We start from the raw sequence: 24641 nt of genomic DNA on the forward strand, positions 1-24641 counted from the left end.
GTGGATGGTTCGTCGTATTTTGCTTAATATGCAACTTTAAAGATACTCTGGGGGTTGAACTAAGCTTTGAACTAACCCCACACGCACTTCGAGGTACTGCAAATGGGACACTTACTTAAAATGTTGATAATCGGCAAAAAAAGCAGAAATACGAAATTGAATTTACAAGTTATTAGCTTCTACAAGAAAACTAATGACATTTGTAAATACTCTAGGAATCTACATGACCCCACAGTGCCCATTCACAGTTAATATTAGTTATTTTCACGGTATTTGACACCGTGCACATAAAAACCCATACAAGAAAAATTTCAGACAAACATAACGATTTTAAAATAGAAATTGTACGAAAATAGATATTAGCCATTATTTAATACTATGTAGAAACCAACCATCACACCCAAATAAGCTCATAATAAAAAAGACTCTTCCTGGTTGTAAAACACCGTTCTTTAATCAAAACCCGATATAGTGGTCGCTGAAAAAGGTCGTTGTTTTAACGATACCACAAACAGCCATCATTTCCAACAAAATAACATCAATAAGCACCATCAAAACGTCACTTTTTAAATTGAAAAACCTGTTTGTTCCTCGTAGTTGCATAATAGAGAAAATGTATGTGATGTATATCACCAAACACGGCCATTCAGGTCAAGGGCAGTCCAATCAAAACACAGAGACACTTCCACGTTTTCACCGGCTTAATGAACGATAAGTATTGAATGGATAAAAGTAAAATCTGGTCTTGTTGATAAACACATCAATTTCGTCAGTGATATAAACTTGTGTCGCATGCGAGGTTCGTAATTAGAATTAATGTGAGTGAGGAACATGGCACTGAATGGATTATGTCATTTAATTAGAGAGCTGTTTTAACACGTTGAATGCCGTGTGTCATTAAGATATGTATTTATTAGACCATGCAAATCTGGCTTTCCTTGCTAACATCTCACCTAACAAATTTAATAAAATAAAAATGTTAGAACCAGAAATTACAACAAACGAAGTTTTTATAAACACTCAATAAATTTAAAAACACTTGAAAATCAGAAGAATAAAGAAAATGCATTTAAAGATGAGATACGAAATAAACCGCTGAAATATTTCCAATAATGGAAAAACTCATAGTATTAATTAAATTAAATAAAATAATCGAAAGATGGGCTGAATACTTTGAAAGTCTTCTAAATGTCCAGGTAGACGCGGATGGAAATAAAGCAAATTGTGAGTACCAAACGGCCGAGATAGAAGTACCCCCGCCAAGCCTGGAAGAAATTATCACGGCGATAGAAACCCCAAAAAATGACAATCCCCGGGACTAGACAATATTGATGCAGAACTGATTAAAAATGGAAGGCATGAACTTAGAACTAAAATACACCAATTAATGAAAGAAGCCTGGGAACAAGAAATAATGCCAAAAGAATGGAGTATCTGTATTATCGTGCCAATACATAAAAAAGGCAGAAAGGATACATGTGGCAACTACAGGGGAATCTCACTAATCGGTACTACATATAAGATATTAGCTTCAGTTGTACTAAAACAATTACTGCCATATACAGAGGAAATTATTGGCGATTACCAATGCGGCTTTAGGCCTGGAAGATCAACAATCGACCAAATATTTACTATCAGACAAATGCTAGAAAAGTATTGGGTATATAATAAAGAAAGTACACCAGATCTTCATAGATTTCAAACAAGCATATGATTCCATAGATCGCTTAAAACTGTGGAGTGCAATGATGGAGTTAGGCTTACCAAAGAAGCTGACCATGATTGCGCGAATGTGTGTCAACCTTTGTGTCAAGCTGACCATGATTCCTTTGCACAAATTAGAATAGGAGGCAAAACTTCAAAGGCTTTCGGCATAAGCACCGGACTCAGACAGGGAGACCCGCTGTCCCCATTACTATTTAACCTAGCATTGGAATATGCAATGCGAAAAATCTATACCAGAGTCAAACCAGACATAACTGCCAGAGGAGCAAAGATTATTCTCGCATTTGCAGATGATGTAGATGCAGTAGCACAGACAACACTGGAAGTTAAGGATATAGTATCGAACTTTGAAGAAGCAACACTAAGCGTAGGCCTGAAAATAAACGAAGAAAAAACTAAATACATGGTCGTATCAAAAAAGGAACGACAGCGAATAAGACAAAACATTACCATAAACGATCATAATTTTGAGGTGGTCAAAGAATTCAAATACCTAGGAGCAACAATTACCAGTGAAAACACAGGAGAACGGGAGGTTGAAATACGAATAATGGCGGGGAATAAATCATTCTTTGCCATTCAACATCTAATGAGGTCAAAGCTTCTCTCAAGGCATGCCAAAATCCAAATGTACAAAACCATAATACGACCAGCAGTGACATATGGAAGTGAAACATGGACACTGAGAAAGAAAGAAATCAATAAGCTATTAGTATGGGAACGCAAAATCCTGCGAATTATATATGGTCCTTGCAGGGACAGCGTGACAAATGAATGGAGGAGCAGATCAACAATGAAATAGAGACTCTCTTCGGGAAAGGAAACATCGTAAGATACATAAAAGCCAATAGATTAAGATGGGCAGGCCACGTGGTACGGAGTAATGACGACAGACTGATTAGCAATGTGTTTTGGGAAAGACCAGATGGTAGAAGATCGACAGGAAGGCCTAGAAAAAGGTGGAAAGACGCAGTCAGGGAAGACCTGGAGAAGATGGAAGTAAGGCCATGGGAAATAATAGCACAGGATCGGAATCAATGGAAGGCAATAGTAAACGCGGCAAAAACTCACGAAGAGTTGTAAAAGCCAATGATGATGATGATCACAGTATTAATTAATACAATTATTAAATGCCATCAAATACCGAAATAATGGAGAACTAGTAAACTAACTCTGCTGTTAAAATACAGCAACAAAAATACAGTCAGAAGACTTCAAAGTTATCAACTTGTTAAATACCATCCTGAAATGGAATAAATCAGAGGATATGCTTAGTAGATAAACAATAAGGTATTCGTACTAAAAGATCGTGTACAGGTGCAGTATTTGTCATGAAGCAAGTTACCGAGAGTTTATTAGAGTCTAATAAACCAGAGTTTTTATGTCTGGTCGACCTGAAGAAAGCATTCGACAGTGTGAGACTCCAACGTGTGAATTATCTTTTAGATAATCTTAGATAGAGAGATTAAGTACAAACATAAAATAATCTTTCGTGAACCGTTAATAGACTAACATTGTTATGAATATAGAACGGTGTTGCGGAATCCAGAAAAAATTAAGAATAATTTACACCATTAAGAAGAAAAAAATAAATAGCTTGGTTCGGAACGGAGGCTTGGACATATTGTCTTTTTTTTGTAGTGCCTATCTGTTTCGGATGTTGGCCACCATCGCGGCAATCTGTATTTTGCAAACTGCTGCTCTGAAAATATTTCTGGTTGTTGTGTTGAATCACGTACGTAGAAGTTTCAGCCAGGAAACTCTTCGCCTTCCTGTTCGAAAGATTGCTAATAATTCTTAGATCACAGATGTTTATTCCAATATTTGTTAATATCTCCATCAGCTTGTCATGTTTTACTGTGTCAAATGCTTTATGGTAATCAATGAAGCATTCATAAATATCGCAATTCACATCTCTACATCGTTGAAACATCACTTGTATGCTAAAGAGTCGACTTCAAGGCCGCATACGACAGTGTCAAGAGAACAGTGCTATACCAATCAATGCATGAGTTTGGTATACCAGACAAACTTATCCGACTAAAGAGAATGACAATGTCTAAGTTAGAAGCCACTGTTAGAATACAGGGAGAGAATTCTAGATCCTTTGAAATAAAGGATGGACTCAGACAAGGGGATGCTCTGGCTTGCCTCCTATTTAAAAAGGCAGTCCGAGATACACGAATTAGGGACGGCGGTACTATTTACAATAGATCGATACAAGTCTTAGCATATGCTGATGACATTGACATAATAAGGCGTAGCAAGCGAGATGTTGGGCAATATCTCCTAGAATTGGAAGCAGCGGCGAAACAGGTCGGTCTAGTCATCAACGAAAAAAACCAAGTACATGTTGGTTACAAAGGATCCGATGGCAAATGAGGAACGAGAAACAGTCTTTGGAAGTCATACCTTTGGACGTGTTGACAACTTCACATACCTTGGGTCGCTATTGACTGCTACCAATAAAACAAGCGAAGAAATCAAAAGACGAATAAATTTTACAAATAGGGCATACTATGCTGAGGCCGGTCCTCACATATGGAGCAGAAGCATGAACTCTAACGCAGAAAGATGAAAGACTTTTGGGAATATTTGAGCGTAAAATACTCCGCAAAATATTTGGAGCTATAAACGACCAAGGGCAGTGGCGCAGAAGATATAATTCTGAATTTTATCAGCTCTTTGATGAGCCAGATGTCATAACGTTCATTAAAACACAGCGACTTAGATGGGCTGGACACATAATACGAATGCCAGAAAATACGATTGCTAAAAAGCTAACCACAGGAACACCTGTAGGAAGAAGAAGCAAAGGCCGACTGCGAATTAGGTGGTTGGATGGAGTTGAAACCGACTTACGGATATTAAAAATCAGAAGATGGCAACATGTTGCCAGAAACCGAACAGAATGGCGACGAATCTTAGAGCAGGCCAAGATCCACAGAGGATTTTTGAGCCAAAGATGATGATGATGCTAAAGAGAGCCTCTCTCGTACCCAATGGGTTCTAAAATCCAAACTGTGTACGGCTGATTTTTTCTTCGCATAGTCTATATATCCTTTGATGTATGCTTTTTAGAAATAACTTTAAAATGTAGCTCATTAAGCTGATGGTCTGGAAATCATTTCAGGATAGAGATTTTGTTTTCTTTGGTAGAGCAATAGACGTTGACTTCAGCCATGATCTTGATATTACTCCCTTTACATATATTGAATATTTTAATATTTTGTCAGGTCCAGGAGCTTTGCTATCTTTTAGTTGTGATATTGCTTTTTTCACTTCATCTGATGTGATTGGTACACTCATTACACATTGTAGGACGTAGGTTGTTCGTACCTATAATCATCAAAGAGTACTTGTATATATTTGGTCCATATGCATACTTCTTCATTTTTTTTGTGATGATGTTCCCATGTTGATCTTGCAGTTTGAGAGCAACTGCTTGTTTTACCTTTTTATACATATTTTACATTTTTATACATATTGTAGACATGTTGTGGGAGGACAACATAATGAAATTGTTAAAACAAAAAGCAGCAGAGGGGGAAGGTTATATAAAAAAGTTAACAAGTTCAACAACGAACTACCTTTAAATAAAATCAATATTGCCATTAGACGAGGAGGTGTAATTTTAAGAAGAACGATGTAAATATTATAACGAACTTTACAATTATTGAGTCGTGGGATAAAAATACCTCTACTTTTTTATATTCCTTTATTCCAAACTTATAATTATAAACCGAAGGGCTACATTTGATTATAGATTCCATCTTCGAATCCTTTCAGACCTCCCACAAACGATACGTGGGGTATTTTCGACGGCCGGGACAAAAAACTCTATTAAATCGAACCATCTGGAAAACTAGAAATTCACATAGTTAAAGTAATGGCTTAGAGAAGAAATAAAAACGTGGAACGGTGTTTCGTGTGAAAAGATACCGCGCCACATCGATCGGTTCCTTAATTCGTTCAGTTCACTAAAATTGGAAAGTGTTTTTGGGCGATAATCAACGTAACAAGTGGGTTTTTAATTAGGTTACATGATTTACATCTAATTCACTACGATATCTGGTAATAAACGCTTTATTATACGAAAATCCTTTATTCCATCCATTTTGGTTATTTTGTTAACAGTGCGTTATTGGAAGAACTGCGTTAAGAATCGTTTAAGGCGAAAGGTTAATGAATTTTGTTTAAAATGAGAAATGCACTTTCGTGATATCTACGAATAGCATATACATATAATAAATATAGTGCTTTTCTTAGTAAGTGACCTCAAAACCTGTGGTGGATGGGGTTCTAGGAGTTATCTTATTGGAAAACCAACTATAAACTTATAAAATTATATTATTTTAAATTAAATAAGCGCCACATCTGATATCTGCCAGATGTCCGAATATCTTATGTTGTCAAAGGCCACTCCTCCTTAACATTCAGATAGCTTCCACTTTTACAAAAAATCACTTCTGTCGTCCTCCTTCTGAGCCTAATAGTCTCAATAAAGTAACTCAAAGAAGCACATCGCTCTAGGCATTTTTTCCCGCACAAAAAAAGTTTTAGTTCTCTATAAAAATTATGAAATAGTAAAGTATGTTTAACCAAGTGTATAGTATTTTATATTGTTAATAAATCAGTAAAGAAAAGTGTAGTGTATAATTTCATCTCCAAAAGAGATAGAATCAGCAACCTACAACCAAACTGCTGTGAATAAATCCATTTTGACAGGTCGTCACAAAGGTTTGACGCCCAAGAGGAAATTCGTGGAAGCGAATTTGAATTGACAGCGGTTCGTTATATTACGGATATTCTCCAAGACCATGTTGTTCCATACGCCAGCTACATAGGTGACGGCTTCATGCTAATGTATGATAAAGTTCGATGTCACACAGCGCGGATTACGAAAGATTACCTGGCCAACAACAATGGACTGGCCTCCATTGAGTCCGGATATGAATCCCATCGAGCACCTATGGGATGAACTTAAACGTAGGGTTGGGGTCCGTAATACAGCATTAGCGACAGTGGAGGAGCTAAACTATTGGAAGGGAGGGAGTTGACAATTGTCAGAAATCTATATCGTTGTAAGATGAGACCTTCAGAATAAAAATCGACCTGTTTTAGCATTTTCACAAAAATCTATGAATGTTGCCAAATATCAGGGGGGACTCTTTTGAATGACCAACCCTGTATATAGATCCAGCAGGAATCACATATTTATATAAAACAATAATACAGCTTAAAACTATGCCGTCAATTCTTATCTGTACAGGTGAGTTACAGGTAAGTTAAACTTACCACTCAAGAGAAGGTTTATAACTTCGGTAGGTAATACAAAAATAATGACCTAATGTACAAGGAGCTAGGATGCTAGGTCAAATGACCCCCTAAAAATGTCCCACGGGCTTGTATTCTAGAAAGGGTCGCTTAATAAACAAAAATATAAAAGCGCAATATCGGACGTAATCATATGAGTAAGTGGACGTTCGCAACGAGGCGCCGACCCTCGCTCCGACCATAGGATCGTACCATATTATCGACTGCCAGGTAAAATAAATGCATTATTTTAAATGCGAGCGTTCACTGTCACTGCTATGCTCTGTGATGACACGTGGTCGGGCTTATAGGATAGGTTAACCTGGAAAGTGGAGGTTAGGTATAATGAAACGACTTCTATCTATCGGGTCTAGATTCAGAATGGTTTTATTTCCTCTTCCTTGCACCTGTTCTTCACATCACTCTTTCAATGTTACCAACCTGTGTGCGAATATTTACTTATTTACATACATCACATGCTCTAGGCGAGGATACGATGGTCTCCGTTATGAACCTACACTAAAGAGAGAAACGACGCGACGTCAATACTGTATTCATATAAGTAGAATGGAGGGAAACATACTACAGAGAATTACGTTTAAGAAAAAGCAGTTGAGAGAGAGAAGAACTAATAGTTCTTATATAATCATAAATAATAAAAAAAAATCAATAACTTTTCGTTGAGAAACGATAAAACTTCGTCATTTGAATTACATTTCCGGTTTGATTACTTTCCCGTCACCCTAGACTTTACAATGAGAAATATAAAAATAAATTTTAATTTTCTTGATATATATCTCCTACCTAAAACAAAAAATGACCTTCCAGCTTCCACATCGTGTTAAGACAGCTTAGATACAACTGTTAAAAACCCTCAACGAGATTGTTAATTGTCATGGCATAACAAAAACTGAGACAATTTTAAGTGTTTTTCGTTGTTTCCACTTAAATTAATTTCTGAGAAATGTTTAACTGCGTTCTTTTCATTATGCTCTGCTTTCGTCGGATGCAGAGTGTCATTCAGAGACGAAAATAGAAAAAAGCTTTCATGCTCCAAGGAAAATCTCTTTCACTACTTTAGTGGAGACAATAAGAACGGCAGTTATGTAAATGAAGTCTTCGATTATTACATCAAACATTATGGCTTTTTTTATAATTATTTAAAACAGTTTTTGTTTTGAATGCTCTAATAATCAGGAGAAGGAAAGGTTGATTTGATAAACTATTTTACAGCTTAACAGTTGTTTTAGTATCAGTAATAGAATAGAGTCATCAATAATATCAACAATGAACAAAAAGGAATCCTGCCAAGTGCAGGCTTCACAGCCGGCAGATTCACAGCAATTTTTTTTCTCGCAGAAAAATCTTTTATAGGACTGGTAGCCAATTTGGATCTGTATTCAAGGTCAAAGAATTGAACACGTGGATTCGTACATCTACTTGGGAACAACAGTTAACTCAAATTGGGATCAAGCGAAGGAAATACGTATAAGAGTAGAAAAGGCAAGAGCATCGTTCACTAGCATGAAGCAAATTTTCACCTCTAAAAGCCTCACCCTACCTCTCAAAATTCGACTTCTGAAATGTTATGTATTCCCGGTTTTGTTATATGGAATGGAGGCGTATGCGAATGACCGCAACATTGATGAAAAAAGTAGAGGCCTTCGAAATGTGGGCTTACCGACGTATATTACGTATATCCTGGACTGAGCACGTGACCAACGAATAGGTACTACGCCGGATAGGTAAAGAGAGAGAGGTAGGAATAAGTATAAAGAAAAGAAAGTTGGAATACTTGGGTCACGTTATGAGACATAATAAATATAGAGTACTACAACTGATGGTTCAAGGGAAAATAGACAGCAGAAGGGGTCCAGGGAGGAGAAGACACTCGTGGCTCCAAAACTTGCGGCAATGGTTCGGATTGTCATCTGCTGAACTATTCAGATCTGCCGTAAACAAAGTCAGAATAGCCATGTTGATTGCCAACGTTTGGAACGGACAAGGCACATGAAGAAGAAGATTCAAGGTCAACCACGTGCTAATTGCAAAAAAGAAGCATACTAGAATCCACTGGTACAAATGTTGTACCACTAAAATGTTTACAAGTTGAGTAAACGTTTCGATATCAGAGCCATCTATGCATTACTTATTAAAATACAGGTATATATGTAAATAGGTAGAAATCTGATTTGTACTACTCATTACGGTGGCGAAAATGTGTGGTACAAAGGTAATACCAAAGGGTTAATCGCTCAAAAGCAAAAAAGAATCAAGTTACCTTTCTTTGCTTCTGTCTCTGTAACCACAACACGATATGTAACAAAATGTTTTCAAGTTTGCTACGATTACACTGTTATATAATATACATTACATTACGTTCAAGATTAAAATGGCGCAAATGATCCAGTAGCATGCATTTATATTCATTGACCACAGACGCGCATTTCCTAAAGAATCCTCGACACAGCGCAAAAACTAGGTTAAAACGTATTTAAGCATCAAAATATAAGATTATATTTTCTAACTTATTGCTACCTATGTAGTTGTAAAGTTGTAAAATATGTCCTATAGAAACACTGAATGATATTCCTCTGGATACAAGGATATCAAATGCTAGAAATCAAAGAAATTAATAACCCTGTTTTACCTGTACAAATTGGCAAAGCAAAAATTATTCTATCCAAACATACTTTTATATATCATATTAATTCAACTCAACCACTAGAGATCAGTAAAAATATTATACGAATTATTAAATTTAAAGGATAATATTACGATAAATAATTATTTTTCTTTACTTATAGTAAATAAATTAGATTATGGTATAAAATTAAGTCAAACTATAAATTCTCAGCTAACGGCTTATTTGAAAAATACGACAACAAAAAGAGCTTTAATTAATGCAGTAGGAAAAATTTCAAAATGGCTTTTCGGAACCTTAGGTTCTGACGACGAAAATTGCTATAATAACTATCTATTTAATTGTTAGCGATAATCAAAAACAAATAAATTCAAGTTTATACAAACACCACACTGTTTTAGTCGAATTGTCATAATCATATTCAAAAAGCTTTGATATTCTTAAAGAAAATTAAAACCTGATTTGTAAACAAATAACAATAATGGCACAAGAAATAACAGAAATAATAAATGTTGAAAAAGCTATCTCATTGAATATAGTAATCGATAATTTAATAAATCAATTACATGATTTGCAAATTGTGATTAATAATTTAGAGACCGCAATATCATTGGCAAAACTGAATATTCTTCATAATTGTATTATTAACCGTTCTCAACTAGAATCAATAATTACAAATCTAAACAAAATATATAAAACAGAAAATATTCCAAAATTTAAAAATTTTATGAATTATTATTATATTATATAGTTATTTTTAAAATTCATACTCCAATCGCCAGTAGTTCCTATACATATTTCCAAATGTATCCTGTACATCTAAATAACCTCACAATTATTCCTGGCCAACCTTTCCTACTTCTCAGTAGCAAAGAAAAGTGGATGACAACCAAAAGATGTCCCGAAATTGAAAATTATTGTTATTGTTTAAAGAAGACTTTACAAGAAAATTCTCAACCATGCGTAAGTAAACTTATACAAAATGGTAAAAATCAATGTAAAAGTACGAATATACATTTAAAGAAAACCACAATATCAACCATTAATTTCAATCAACTAGTAGTCATTCCTGTTAATTCAGCAACAATAGAAACCAATTGTGACAAAAATGGTATATATAAAATAAGCAAACCATCAGTCATCACTATCGGAAAATGCCAAATAACAATCAATAATCAAATCTATGAAAAAGAAGAGACAATACACGAAGAATACTTATTCGACCTAGCAAGATTTGAATATAAAGAAAATATAACGAATCTACCCAACCCATACTAAAATTGAAAACATTGGATAGAAGCGAAATTAAGAAGATACAGAAAATAGCAGAGAATATAGGAATCCCTAAACTAAAAAAAGTTCCAACATATCACAACTGGACCAATACAAGTCTAATTATTATAATTATACCAATAATTCTTATTTTAGCAATTTTTAAGGTGTTCAATAGTAAATTCAACGAATATTGTAGCAAAAGGAAAACACAGAATACAAAAAATGGCTCAGAAAAAGCAAGTCCCTTGTTTTCAGAGCAATTATATAAACAAACAGATAATTCCATCGGAATCCGCCGACCACAGTCCATCCGATCAGAAGGTATAAATAGGCATGCAGTTGTTTATAATAATTAATAATAAGTTAAGCATTTTATATTTTTATAATTAGTTTTTCCCTATTGTTAACCCTTAACTGGAGACGTCCCGTCTGACAGACTACAGCATAAAGAATTTTTAACACTCTGTACAAATAACTCCGCCCATCGGCACATCACTTCATATATTCTTTATATTATTCGTTGACTATTAGTGACCCGACTTAGGTAAAGAAATACGCATATTTGGAAAAGTTATAATAACAATAACCGAAAATCAGTTTTACTTAGTCTGTTAGACGGCACGTCTCGGTTCAGGTTACATTTTGTTTCATTGGAAACGTCGCGTATTTGTATACAATCATGGCCGGTCCATCAAAAAAAAAATCCGTTTTACCGATACTGATTTTGAAGATACAGCTTTGAAGTGGTTTGACGAATTAGATAGTGATGCTAGTGATGTTGATCAAGTACACGATGATGTTTATTTGGAATCTGATAGCATCTGATAGCGTAAATGCATACATACTGCACCAAAGTTACAAAAACAATTCTAAAATTGAAGAAAAATCAGCTTTTGCTAAAATATTAGCAAAACAATTAGTAGAAGATCATATGAAGCGAAGAATGGGTAATTTTCACCTACCGCGGCTAATTCGTGCTAGTATAGCGAGTATTCTTGGAATTCCTGAGAATAACCAAGTAGATGATAACGAGCCATTAGTACTAGAGAAGCGAAAAATATGTTATTTGTGCCCTCGCAAGAAGAACCGTATGACAAAATACCTTTGTGGCCGATGTAGAAAACCTGTGTGTCTTCAAGGTACGAAACCAATTTGTACCGATTGTATGTAACTTTTACAGTTGCTGGACATTTTTTTCAACATCAAAATAATTTCGCGAGTTCATTTTTACGTAATCCAGTATGTGTTAGTGCCTTTCATATAAAAAAACTAACTTGATGTATATTTATTTTTTCACTGTAATGAAAAGTAAAAAAATGTGACTGTCACGTACTGTAAATGATTAGCTGTTAGAAAGTCGTAGTTATTTTTTTATACTCTGACAATATTTTGAGTTTCTTTACTGTGTTCAAATGCAAATACAAACAGCTTTTAGAGTACTATTAAATATATTAAAAAAGAACAATCCTGAACTACATAATTAGATTTTCCAGAAAAGATAGTGAGATATTACACTTTTTTACACTGACAAATTTTATCGATGCTTATTTGTCATTTTGTCATTAATATTCATAGCAAGGTGTCTAATAAAACAAATGAGAGGTAAATAAAAATAATGTTACCAATTTCCGACCTGTAAGTAAAAAGGTTAATAAATTGTGGTTAATTGCCGTCACATATTAATTTCATGTAAAATATTACAAACTACCTTCAGAAACTACAATACAAACACTCAACATTTCTATGTTATTATTCTGACAGAACAATTATCAGACTAGTAGGGGTCAAGTTAAAGGTGCATACCCCAACTTTTGTGCTCCTCTCAGCACAACGGGACGTTGTAGGTACATGCTTTCTATTGACGTCAAGTGTGTAAGTTTCAATGACATTGTCCCTTTGCTGTTTCCTTGAGGGTATGAAGTACAAGGGATCAGGTAAACGTGTATTGTTGTCCGACCTTAGAGGTCATTCTGTTCGACATAAGTTATTAATGGGTTGTTTATAGGGAGCAATGAGCTGACATTTAGAGACAGCAAACAGTGGAGATCGTATTGTTAAAAAAGTTAAATTGTGAATCGGTTTGAGGCGCGTGAATTTTGTTTTAAAGTAAGAAAATTGTTTTATAAATAAATCATTTTCTACACTTGAGTGCAAAACAATCGACTCAAAAGCGAGATTTGATATTACACCTCCTGTTTCAATGTAAGAAGTATGAAAATAAAAATATGTAAAGTGCAAACAATAACTATATTATTGAACCTACAAAAACTGCTCTTGCATTGTTTGGAGGACGCATTATAAAAACAATATGCAATACGAAAAGAGTTCCTAAATATTCATGATTGGAACGAACGCAAGAGAGACGGTTTGAACAGAAAAATCACCAATTAGAAAAAGGAATTCCTATATTTTTCATTATTTGATATTACCACCCCTATTCCTAATTACACTTTCCAATCGATTTCGCATGAATAGACTTTTCTAATACATTCTTGAGGCATTGCTTCTCATTCATCATTAAGCGCAGCTCTCGATTCCATTATGCTTCCTGATGCATGATTTCTGTCCCAGATTCTTTGTTTAAGGTCGTCTCAAAAAAGGTCTATTTATTCATATCATTATTGTGCATTAAAATAAAGGCATCACCAATAAATCCCGCGTATGGAACAACATGTTCCTCCAAAATGTCTCAGATGTAACGATCCGCCATTAAACCTCCTCCACATCCTCCACCAAACACGAAAACCAACTCGGTTTTCCCATCCATGAAAATCCCTGCCCAAAAATACAAGAACCGCCATCATATGACACAGGTTCTCGTACACAATATTAAGCAAATCGATCTTCTGGCCTTCTATAGATTAGACGCCTCTTGTAGTTGCCGTGTATGCAGATCCTACTTACATCGGAGAGTAATACCTGACTCCATTGATAGTCGTCCCAATCCAGATGTTTGTGAGCAAATTCTACTTACCTTTGTTTCTGGGCTGCAGTTATCTTGGGACCAGTAGCTGTCTTTTTGGTGTCAGGTTGGCTGCCTTCAGTCTCCTGACGGTCCAAACGCTCGTAACCACACCTCAGAGCTCTCCTTTGAGATTAGCACAAGTCAAATGTCGATTTCTTAGGAATTTGGATACAAGAAATCGATCAACTCCGTCCTTTGAAATTCGTTTACGGCCTACTCCTTGTTGGCAGACATAATCATCAGTATCTTGGTACAAAGAGCTAATGGACATCCTCAAAGCAAAACAAATACGACACAATGACCTTCGAATTATAACAAATCTATATTATAAACAGTAGGCACACGTACGCATTAATGAACACACATCAGAAGAGTTCGAAGTTAAAATAGGAGTGCGACAGGGGTGTGTATTGTCACCATTACTATTCAAAGCATACTCTGAAGAAATTATGAAAAGAGCTCTTGAGGGAGAAACAGCAGGAATCAAGGTCAACGGAACACCAATTAACAACATTAGATATGCGGACGATACTTTCATAATAACAGACAACCTCCGAGACCTCCAAAAGCTAATGAACAAGATAGTTGAGTATGGAGAGGAATATGGATTATCAATAAACACCAAGAAAACCAAATTTATGAGGATATCAAAAACCCAAAATAATGGTGAAAGCCTGACAATTAACGGTAGTGCTTTAGAACAAGTTGAAAACTACCACTATCTTGGCACAATAATTAATCACACAAACGATTACTCCAAAGAAATCAAAGTTCGAATAGAGAAAGCACGTACAAACTTCAATAAAATGAGAAAGGTACTTTGTGCAAGAGAACTAAAATTGGATTTGAGAGTTAGGCTGGCAAGGTGCTATATTTTCTCGACTCTGCTTTATGGGATAGAAGCATGGACACTTAACGCGTCGACTGCTAAAAAGTTGGAAGCATTTGAAATGTGGGTGTATAGAAGAATCCTGAAGATATCATGGACCGAGCATGTAACAAACAACGAAGTCATGAGAAGAATCAACAAAAGAATGGAAGTATTAGAAACCATCAAGACACGAAAGCTGCAATACCTGGGGCATGTTATGCGTAATGAGAGATACAACCTACTTCAATTGATTATACAAGGGAAAATCCAGGGCAAGAGAAGTGTAGGAAGAAGAAGAATCTCATGGTTGCGTAACTTGAGGGAATGGTACGGATGCACATCAATTGAACTATTCAGAGCAGCAGCATCTAAGATCAGAATAGCCATGATAATTGCCAACCTCCGTCGCGGAGATGGCACGTGAAGAAGAAGATCTTGGTACCGACGATACACTCGGGACATAGCTGATTGGCTTAAATTTAGTCGATTTGCCAGGACCCTCTGGCTGAGGCCTTCTCTCAATAATGCTACTGCTTTGACGGATGTTGTATCCATTTGTGATGCACTTGCGAACTTCGTAAAAAGGACTGATATATTAGTTTGTTGATATGAAAATTGATTAAATAGATTAAAACAGGAGACATGCTTTCGTAAAATAATTTTGAGTTGATAAAACACGCTTAAGGAAGGATCATAAAAGGTCTGTAGATTTCCTAAATCTATTTGGTAGAATAAGCAGTATTATACTTAGCAAACTAAGCACAAAAACAGAAAACGAAACATAACTTGAAAGATAGAGAAATAAGCAAATGTTTGTCATAAATATAATATATTCTTTTTAATTTAATCTTCATTATAATCGTTTTGTTTCTTCGCCATCAAAGCAGGTGGCACCTCTGTATAACACATAAATATTGTATGCCTTTGCGCCCTACTGTCTCATGTATTCAGTTTTCCTTTGAAAACCTTTCAAAATATTTGAAGAACATTATTTCCAATGTAATTAATAAAAATCTACATTATTTAAAAGACGCTGATAACCTGAACAAAAATATACATTTTCGTAGAAAGTATAAATTAGTTTTTTTTTTTGATGTTGCATCTGTATATAGCAATATTCCAATAGCTTTAGCAAAAGATATTATTTAAAAAACGTGGAATGAAATCAAAGTATTTACTGACATTGTTTTAAAAGATTTTCTGTTAATCTTACAAAACTGAAAACCTTCAATTAAAAACATGTATATGAAATTACCTGCTCAAATTGGAGTGGAGTATATATATTTGACAAATCATTCAGCTGCCTAACTCAAGAATACGTTTTCACAAATATGACAGAAAAATTTCAACAGCTCTCACAAAACCTGAAAACAGAAAGAAAAAAACCTAAAAAGTGAACATAACAGAAAAAAGATAGAGCTGTTGGAGTCTATAGAAATTAAACAAAATAGTAATGCAATGAACGATAAAAAAGATGCTAAAAATTTAAACAAAATATATTTCAATAGAACTTCTATGTTATAAAAACAATTGATTGTTTAAATGATAAACCAAATATCATCAAGCAGCATATTAAATTTGAAATACATTTTACATGTAATGACTCATGTGTGTCTGTCCTATGTTTTTAGCACTATTTTAATTGTGACGTTTAATTTTGTACTTGTTCGCAATCAACTTCTGCATGTTTTTGCAAGTCAAAGATTCTTTTTAAATCTTATTATTTTTTTTGATAAAGTGTATTTTAGTCAATAATATTTCTTGAAAACGACATGGATATCCTACAGAAACGTTGGAAAAAAAAGTAAAAAAAAATGTTATAGTATCCTAAACAACCTTGAATATGAACCTAAGCCCAAGAAATTCTACTAAAAAAATATATTAAGGTTCAAGAACCAAACTCAAATTATAATTTCAGACTCTCTTTTGTGGAAAAAGCTTCTAGTCATCTTGTCTGGATGACGAAACGATTGAGGTTATTGTTATAAATCGTACTTCATCTTCTTACTACATACATATTTATCACTATCATAATATTTCTATCCTGCCTTAAAATAGATACAAACAACAACACTCCATCTGAAAACCTAATAAACATAAATAACATCTCTGTGAAAAACATCTTTCTCGGATACACATTATTGAGAGCATGCCTGATGCAGCAATATTAATAAAATCATCTTAACAGAATTCCTCAAAGCACATCTCAAAAGATTTAATAAGAGGAATATGCAAGCTCAACTGCACTCAATATGGCTTTATTGAAAACTCGAATTTGACGAACTGCACGACGAGCTGTTTTTAATATCCTCCTTCCATACAGCTGTATGCGGCCTTCGTGAAATATTAAGAATATATTAAGTGGTAAATAATTTTTATTAACGATGTATTAAATTATGAATACCTTAAAGGCCTTATATTAATTTTATTATGAGAAAAAATAGATTAGATTAGATATATTTCTTTTTTGCATTTTACGCTAGAATATTGTTGTGTTGTGTCTTTTTCCTATGGGATTATATGTTATTCAAAAACTTCTTTCGATAAATTTGGTTAATTTTGTTTTATTAGGATTGAACCTTTACTTTTAAGTAATTCATTCCGGGTGTTACATTAACCCATATATAAATTACTATTGATTTTGCCCGATATTCTATGTACTATACGTTTCACGTCGTTTTGCTTAATAACAATGTTACCTCACAATTACAGCAACTTATATTTTTAGCAATTAATTACTGATGAAGTAGTAAAATTTGCGAGAAGGGTTCTTTGAATCATCAATTTGTAGAATGAATTGGCAATAAATTAACTGTATTGTTTCACGAACAAAATATGATATGTCCGTTGGTAGTTCAGAATTTCTTTCCTAGGTGGCGCTAGAAGCTATCTTACCGGACAAACAGTGCGAGTTGTCATCCTAGTCTTTTATATAGATACATTATAGAAGGTTTAGAGAAAGTCGTGAACTTATTTACATAAAACGAACGGGTCTGTGAGCGAAATAAAAAACGTTACAAATCGTTGGCAAACTAAACAAACTATTCAAAAGTAAATTCTAGGTACCAAGTTTCAAGACTAGGATTTGTCCTTCAAGAGTTATTCATGGACAAATGGACACATCGACAGTTAGACAGACACACAGAGAAGGAGACAGTCAGACAAAGACATGAGCCCAAGAAGGATCTATAACATTCCAACCATATGCGTTGCAAACTCGGTCGACACAATACACATAACGTTGTCCTTTTTCTTCTCTTATGGTGCCTGTCTGTTGGCGTACGGGTGTTGTAGCATTTTTAAAATTGCTCAGTATGTATTGAAATTCCCTCGTATTTGCTAAAGCAACGAAGAATAATTTTGTTTCATTTAACAATGACCCCTTGTTTACGTTTAACCCCTTTGTTTCATTTTTGTAGTTGCCTCAATCCAACCCCCTTGCCATTCAACTTATGTACGACCCAGCTATTCCAAATAAACCCTGAGTGCCGTTCGCATAAGTTTCGTTTATTTTGCTTGCCCTATCTCCTCCCCAGTAACTTCTGTCCGAATTTTCAACCTCTATAGCAATACCCTATATAGTAGGCAACATATTTCGTTACAATGTTGGACACTAAAATGTCTATTTTGACTTTGTTGACTGCTGCCCTAAAAAGGTAGTGTCCGGTAGTGGTCAAGTTAAACCATTTTCGTAGGTTATGAAGACAGGATATTCTTCTCCTTCCTGGTCCTGTTTTTCCATGCACCTTACCTTGAAGAATGGTCCGAGGTAGATAGTATCGTGGTTCATTACGTATTATATGACCCAGATATTCCGGTTTGCGACCTTTTATGGTTATCACTAGTTCACGCCTTTCACCTATTCTGAGCGTACAATGTTTTCTACAAATTCATAATCTTCAATAGGTCATTTTTTCAATTTTCGAGATATTTGGAGATAGTAGAAGAACTATGTTGCGGCATAACCTTCTTGTGCACATCGTACAAAACTTTTACCTACACACTCGACAAACGACTTCAACAAGTAACTGAAAATATTGTCGAGGAATATCAAACCGGTTTCCGACAAGGAATATTTACCATCCTGACCAGGTATCCACAGTGAAACAAATTCTAAAGCCTACGACTCAATTGATAGATGTCTTCTTCTCATGGCGCCGTCTCCTTTCAAAGGTTGGCGATCCAAATGGCAATTGTAGTTTTGGAAACTGCTGCGCGAAAGATTTCTGCGGATGAGCGGTCGAACCATCTCCTCAGGTCTTTCAGCCACGAGTTCTGGCGTCTTCCTACTGATCTTTTGCCCTGTACTTTTCCTTCCAGTATAACTTGAAGTAATTCGTATCTTTCGCCTCTCAACACATGACCCAAGTATTGCATTTTCCTTTCTTTGATTATTCTTAGTAATTCTTTTTGTTTACACATGCGACAAAGTACCTCAACATTAGTAACTCTTTGTACCCATGGAATTCTCGACATTCGTCTGTATATATACATCTCAAAGGCATCTATTCTTTTTTCTATTTCAGAGTCCATTGTCCAACTTTCACAGCCATACAGTAAGACAGAAAAAACGTAACATCTGATCATTCGGATTCTAAGCTGCAGACTAAGGTCTGATCTTGTAAAAAATGTTTTCATGCTCAGGAATGCTTTCCTTGCTTGTTCGATTCTTGATAGGATTTCTTTTTTTGGATTACACTGACTATTGATATTTGCTCACAAATATTTTATGGAATTTACCTGTTCTGTTATTTAACCCTTGGCATACACATGTACGTTTATTGGTGTCTTTGAAAATACTAAAGTTTTAGTTTTGGAAACGTTAAGATGTAAACCGAACATTTCGCTGTGGTGAACTACCGCATTTATTATATTTTGTAGTTCTTGTGCGTTGCTTGCTCTTAAGACGGTATCATCAGCATATCTGATGTTGTCTATGCTGATTCCGTTAATCTTAATTCCTCCTTGGACCTTGTCTAATGCTTCTCTGAATATAGACTTCGAATACAAATTAAATAGTAACGGTGATAAGACCCAACCCTATCTGGAGACATAATAGATATAAGTTATATCAAATTTTACATAGGTTTAACATCCCCCAAAAATACATCAGACTAGTAAAAGCAACAATGGACTCGTCAACAGCAATTGACAGAATATAAAATGAACTCACCAAGAAATTTTCACAATCGAAGTATTAAAACAAGGAGGCGGGCTAGCTCCGACACTATTCAACCTGTCTCTTGAATATATAAGACAGTTGAATATAGTAAGAGCTAATCTACAACTAAATCAATACAGGTTGCCGCCTATGCCGATGACATCAGCATTATGTCTCGCAGAACAGAAGAGGCAGCAGAAATATATTCACAATTGGGCAAAAGAGACCAGATTAGATATAAATATTTCAAAGACAAAAAACTAACACAGCCAAGAGCTGGATTAAATAGACGTACAGGTGAATTAGAGGATAAAATTGAAACAGTAGAAAATTTTACATATCTGTAAGTTGCATTAAGCGCAGATGGGATATAAAATAACCAGAAATTCAAATAAAGTAAAGGAAAACAAAGCTTATTTTTCACTCGACCATGTGTTCCGCTTCAAAAAAATACACTGGGGATCGAAAACCAGGATCTACAAAATTATCAGACCAATAGTATGTTGTGGATGCAAGACATGGGTGATGGCAAAAAATAAAAAAAGAAAATTGGAAGTATTTGAAAGAAAAGTTCTAAGGTCGGGAAGATATTTGGACCTAGTAACGAAAATGTGTGTAGATTTAGGTACTGTCCACTGGTTAAATGACGCACTAATCTCAGAATTCGTTAAACTCCAAAAATTTTGATAGGCTGGTGATGTAGTGAGAATGAACATCGAAAGATTGCTGAAACAAGCCCTAGATAGCTAGGCGTAAGGCCACGGAAGAGGTGAGAGCATGAAGTGGCAGCGGACGCGGAACATGTGTTAGACGTGAGAACTTAGAGAAGATAGACGATAGAAGATAGATAGAGAAGCGGGACCGGCAAAGTTAAGGGCATAGCTTTTCTTCTTCTTCTTAGAGTACTTTCTCCTATCAAAGATTGGCAACAATTTTGGTAAGTTTCCTTCTGCCTTGAATATTCCTCAGCAAATGGTTTGTGCTCAAGCCTGTCCAATCTCGTATGTTCTTAAGCCAGCAACACTGTTTATGCCCTGGTCCGCATTTACCTTCGATTTTACCCTCTATTGTGTGTTAAACGAAAGTAGTATCTATCGTGTTTCATTACAGGTACTCATTAATTTCGATTAGCTCATGTTCTTTCCCATTTAATGCAAAACTTCCAAGTTAGTGGTGTGGGTATTCCAAGGTATTCGCCATATTGGTCGATATATCCACATGTACAATCCTCGAGCCTATTAAAGCTGCTAACTTTTAGCGTAGACGCTTCACCTTATATAAAAGTGAGCACTTTACAAAATTATATCTTATTTGGATATCAAACGATCTATCGTTTAGGAGGCTGCGTATTTTTAAAAATTTGCTCTGGCTTTTCCAATCCGAGCTCTAATTTCTAAGCCAGGATAAAGATTTTCATCGATCCAGTTATCCAGGTTCCAGCTTTAGTTATTTCTATTCCGTAGACGTTTGCGTGTACTGGCTAATTTGGATTTCTGTGGTCATCAGTTACCTCAATCTCCTATTGTCTCTAACGTATGGGCCATTTATGTTTAACTTTTTTTATGTATTTTTGTTACTATACATACTATACTATACATTAAAATCATTAGAATTCATAAAAATAATTTTTAAGAATAAAGCAACATAAAATCAGTTGATTCTAAGAGAATTAAATTCGTTGTAGGTTATTAACTCCTCCTCATAACTCGAGCCCTGGACAGGGCGTGGTAATACTCTTAATATTACTGGCTTGGTGCCTCCATGCTGTCTTGGTGCCTTATGTAGGGATTTTCCTAACAGAGTCTTCATTTGGTCTGTCCATCGTGTTGGAGATATTACTCTTCAACTACCAATAGTTCCATGGTCCTCGTTCTTCTAGCTATGTGGTCAAATTAAATTAGGTATGCTCGGTTTTCTTTTTTTAATAGTCTGTCTTTTATATGAGGCTTTTTCCAGAATAGACACGCGTAGAATTTTTCTATAGACCCACATTTCGAAGGCTTCGTTCTTGCTCCTATCGATTTTTTTGAGAGTCCATGTTTCAGCTGCGTATGTATTTAACAATAGGAAAAATAAGGACATTGACCAACCTGAGTTTAGTATTCCTTGTTATAGTTCGGTTTTTTCATATTTTAATCAATTTAGCTGTTGCGGTTCGGGCCATTGCTAGTCTACGCTTTATTTCTGAGAAGCAATCACCATTGTTGCTTATCAGGGAGCCCAAGTATACTTATCTGTCTACCACTTCGAAATTCGCCACTTGGTGTATGTGCAATACATAATTATTTGGTCGGTCTACGATCATTATTTTTATTTTTCCAGTGTTGATCTGAAGTCCAAATTCTTCGCTTATCCGCCTTAGCCGTTCAGTAATGGTAATCATTTCGACTTCATTCACTGTTAGTATAAGTGTGTCATCTGCGTATCGCAGCTTTCTGATTTTTCTGCCTCCTATAGTGATTCCTCCATTTTCTTCGTTAAGTACTTTTCTCATTATATATTCAGAGTATATGTACGCAGCCCTGTCTAGTTCCTTACTTTGTTTTGAACGCATCTGAATACAGTCCGTGTATTTTAACTTTAGCTGAGTTTTTATCTTATCTTACTAACTAACTAAGCTAACGTACTAACTAATAGACATCAATAATGGAGTAGTCACTCTAGACTCGTTTGATGGTTCTATATCGGTTTTAGGAATATACTGCAAACGTTAATTATGGCAGTTTCGCCGCCAAGATTTTAAAAGTCATCTTAGCAAAAATGAAACAACGGCGGGTACTAGTCGCCAATGCGCCACTGAATGATAGCCGGTAAAACGATTCCGTCCGATGCGGAGGAATTCCTCACCTGCATTCACCATAAAATACATTTGCTGTACATGGATGGAACCATGTACAGCAACATGCCAGCACATGCGTTGCGTAAACAACCTGTTTACTAAAAGGCTTAACAACTTTTCTTCTGTCTTAGTACTGAATTTCTAATTTCATTTTTAATTTTTTGTTTGTACTTTAATTCAATATTTGTGTCATGTTCGGTGTCTTTCTACCACTCGATTTTGTTTACCGGAGTAAAAAATCTTTTGCGTATACTGATTCTCAACTTATATTTATGACACTCCCTTCTATGATCCTTGACGCACTCGTTACCATCTCATTTTTTATGTTCCAGTGCGTCTTTAGTCTTTACCAGTTCCGTTAAATATCCACAAGCACACCCCTATACACGGTAACGACAAAGCGGCAGTTATTCGATATTATTCTTGTTATTTCGCAGATTTTTTGATGCCTTCAAAGTGAAAGTGAAACGAGAAACCGAGGGGATGTTTTATTTTACTTGTATGATGTATCCACCGCAGAGTTTTATTAAATTTAACGAAGGAAGCAGTTTCGTTTTCGGTGTGTGAGTATGAGCCAGAGGTGTATGTGCTGTTTTTCACAGAGGGGAGAGATCAAGTAGAGATTAGAAAGAAAATGATGTTTAAAATTTGGTATTTAACCTAGACAAAAAAGAAAAACTTATCAACTTATAACGTGCCGGAAGCTAGATCTGGAGAATACGATGGGGTGCAGAAGAAATTAGAAGTATGGAGCAACTGAAGAAATACTGTTTTTGTGGCTTTGACTTTTAAAACTTACTACTACCTTCTTCTTAACCTCCTGCCTATAGTAATGTTTTTTTTCTAAATTTAATATTTTTAGCTTTCAGACTTGCTTAAGGAAGTTTAAAAAGTATCTGAAAAAATGTTTAAAAGAATCTTAATCTTAAAATATTGATTTTATTAATGTCCTACATAAAGGACAGATGTAGGTTGTTGATCTTTTAAATCAAAAATAATGTCCTTCTCATAGGACTCTGGTTGCCTATATTACGAGATTAGTAAAGGTAAAAAAATGAAAAAAAAAAAAACGGGTGTGGCAGTCCAGTGGGACTGCCGGTAGAAGTTATACTCTATACACGCGTTCGCCGTTAAAAATTTATATAGGAGTCAATCTGCACAATCATTACATATGTAATGCTATAGGTATTACATATGTAATGCTATAGGTAAGAGAGCAAAAAGAGAAAAAGAATTAGTTATATAGGTATATCGTGCATTGTTTGCTGTATATAAACATTTGACCTGTAATTGGAGTATATTAAATGAAGGATTGTATCAATATTTTAATGAAAATATATATTTTTATTTTTATATATGTATAAAAGGAGTTGAATGCAAAAAAAAATTACACATACTCTGCAGTAAAATTCATTGTTTATTTTGTTATTAATATAAAAATTACAATACAATAAATACACTGCAACATAATTCAATATAATAATACAATATAAATTAAAATTTAATATTCATAAGTATTTAAAACTGCCAATATACATAACTTACTTTACGAAAATAAAAATAAAAAACCAACAACTCGGATTATGTTCTAAATTTTCATTTTATTTTAAAATTTATGTTTTTTGCGTATATTACATATATTTAATAAGATTAAAGTGAGGTTTTTAAATATTTCAAAAATAAAAAAGGAAATTCATAATTGGGATTCGAACTCACAACCACCAGCGTATGAACCAAACACGTAAAGAATTTGCCAATTAGACGACACCAACGGATTTCAAAATTGACCCTATTATTTAATTTGCAAATATTAAGATATTACTTCTATTTGATCTTCCGTCCCTT

General features: G+C 34.9%; 1 protein-coding gene across 6 annotated transcripts in view; it reads left to right on the forward strand.

Annotated features, from left to right (window-relative positions):
- The window catches only part of tutl (immunoglobulin superfamily member turtle), a 500395-nt gene that overhangs the window by 134189 nt on the left and 341565 nt on the right, over positions 1 to 24641 (forward strand). The window lies entirely within an intron of this gene.

Source organism: Diabrotica undecimpunctata, chromosome 1, assembly GCF_040954645.1.
Source record: "Diabrotica undecimpunctata isolate CICGRU chromosome 1, icDiaUnde3, whole genome shotgun sequence".
In the NCBI taxonomy this organism is placed as follows: domain Eukaryota; kingdom Metazoa; phylum Arthropoda; class Insecta; order Coleoptera; family Chrysomelidae; genus Diabrotica; species Diabrotica undecimpunctata.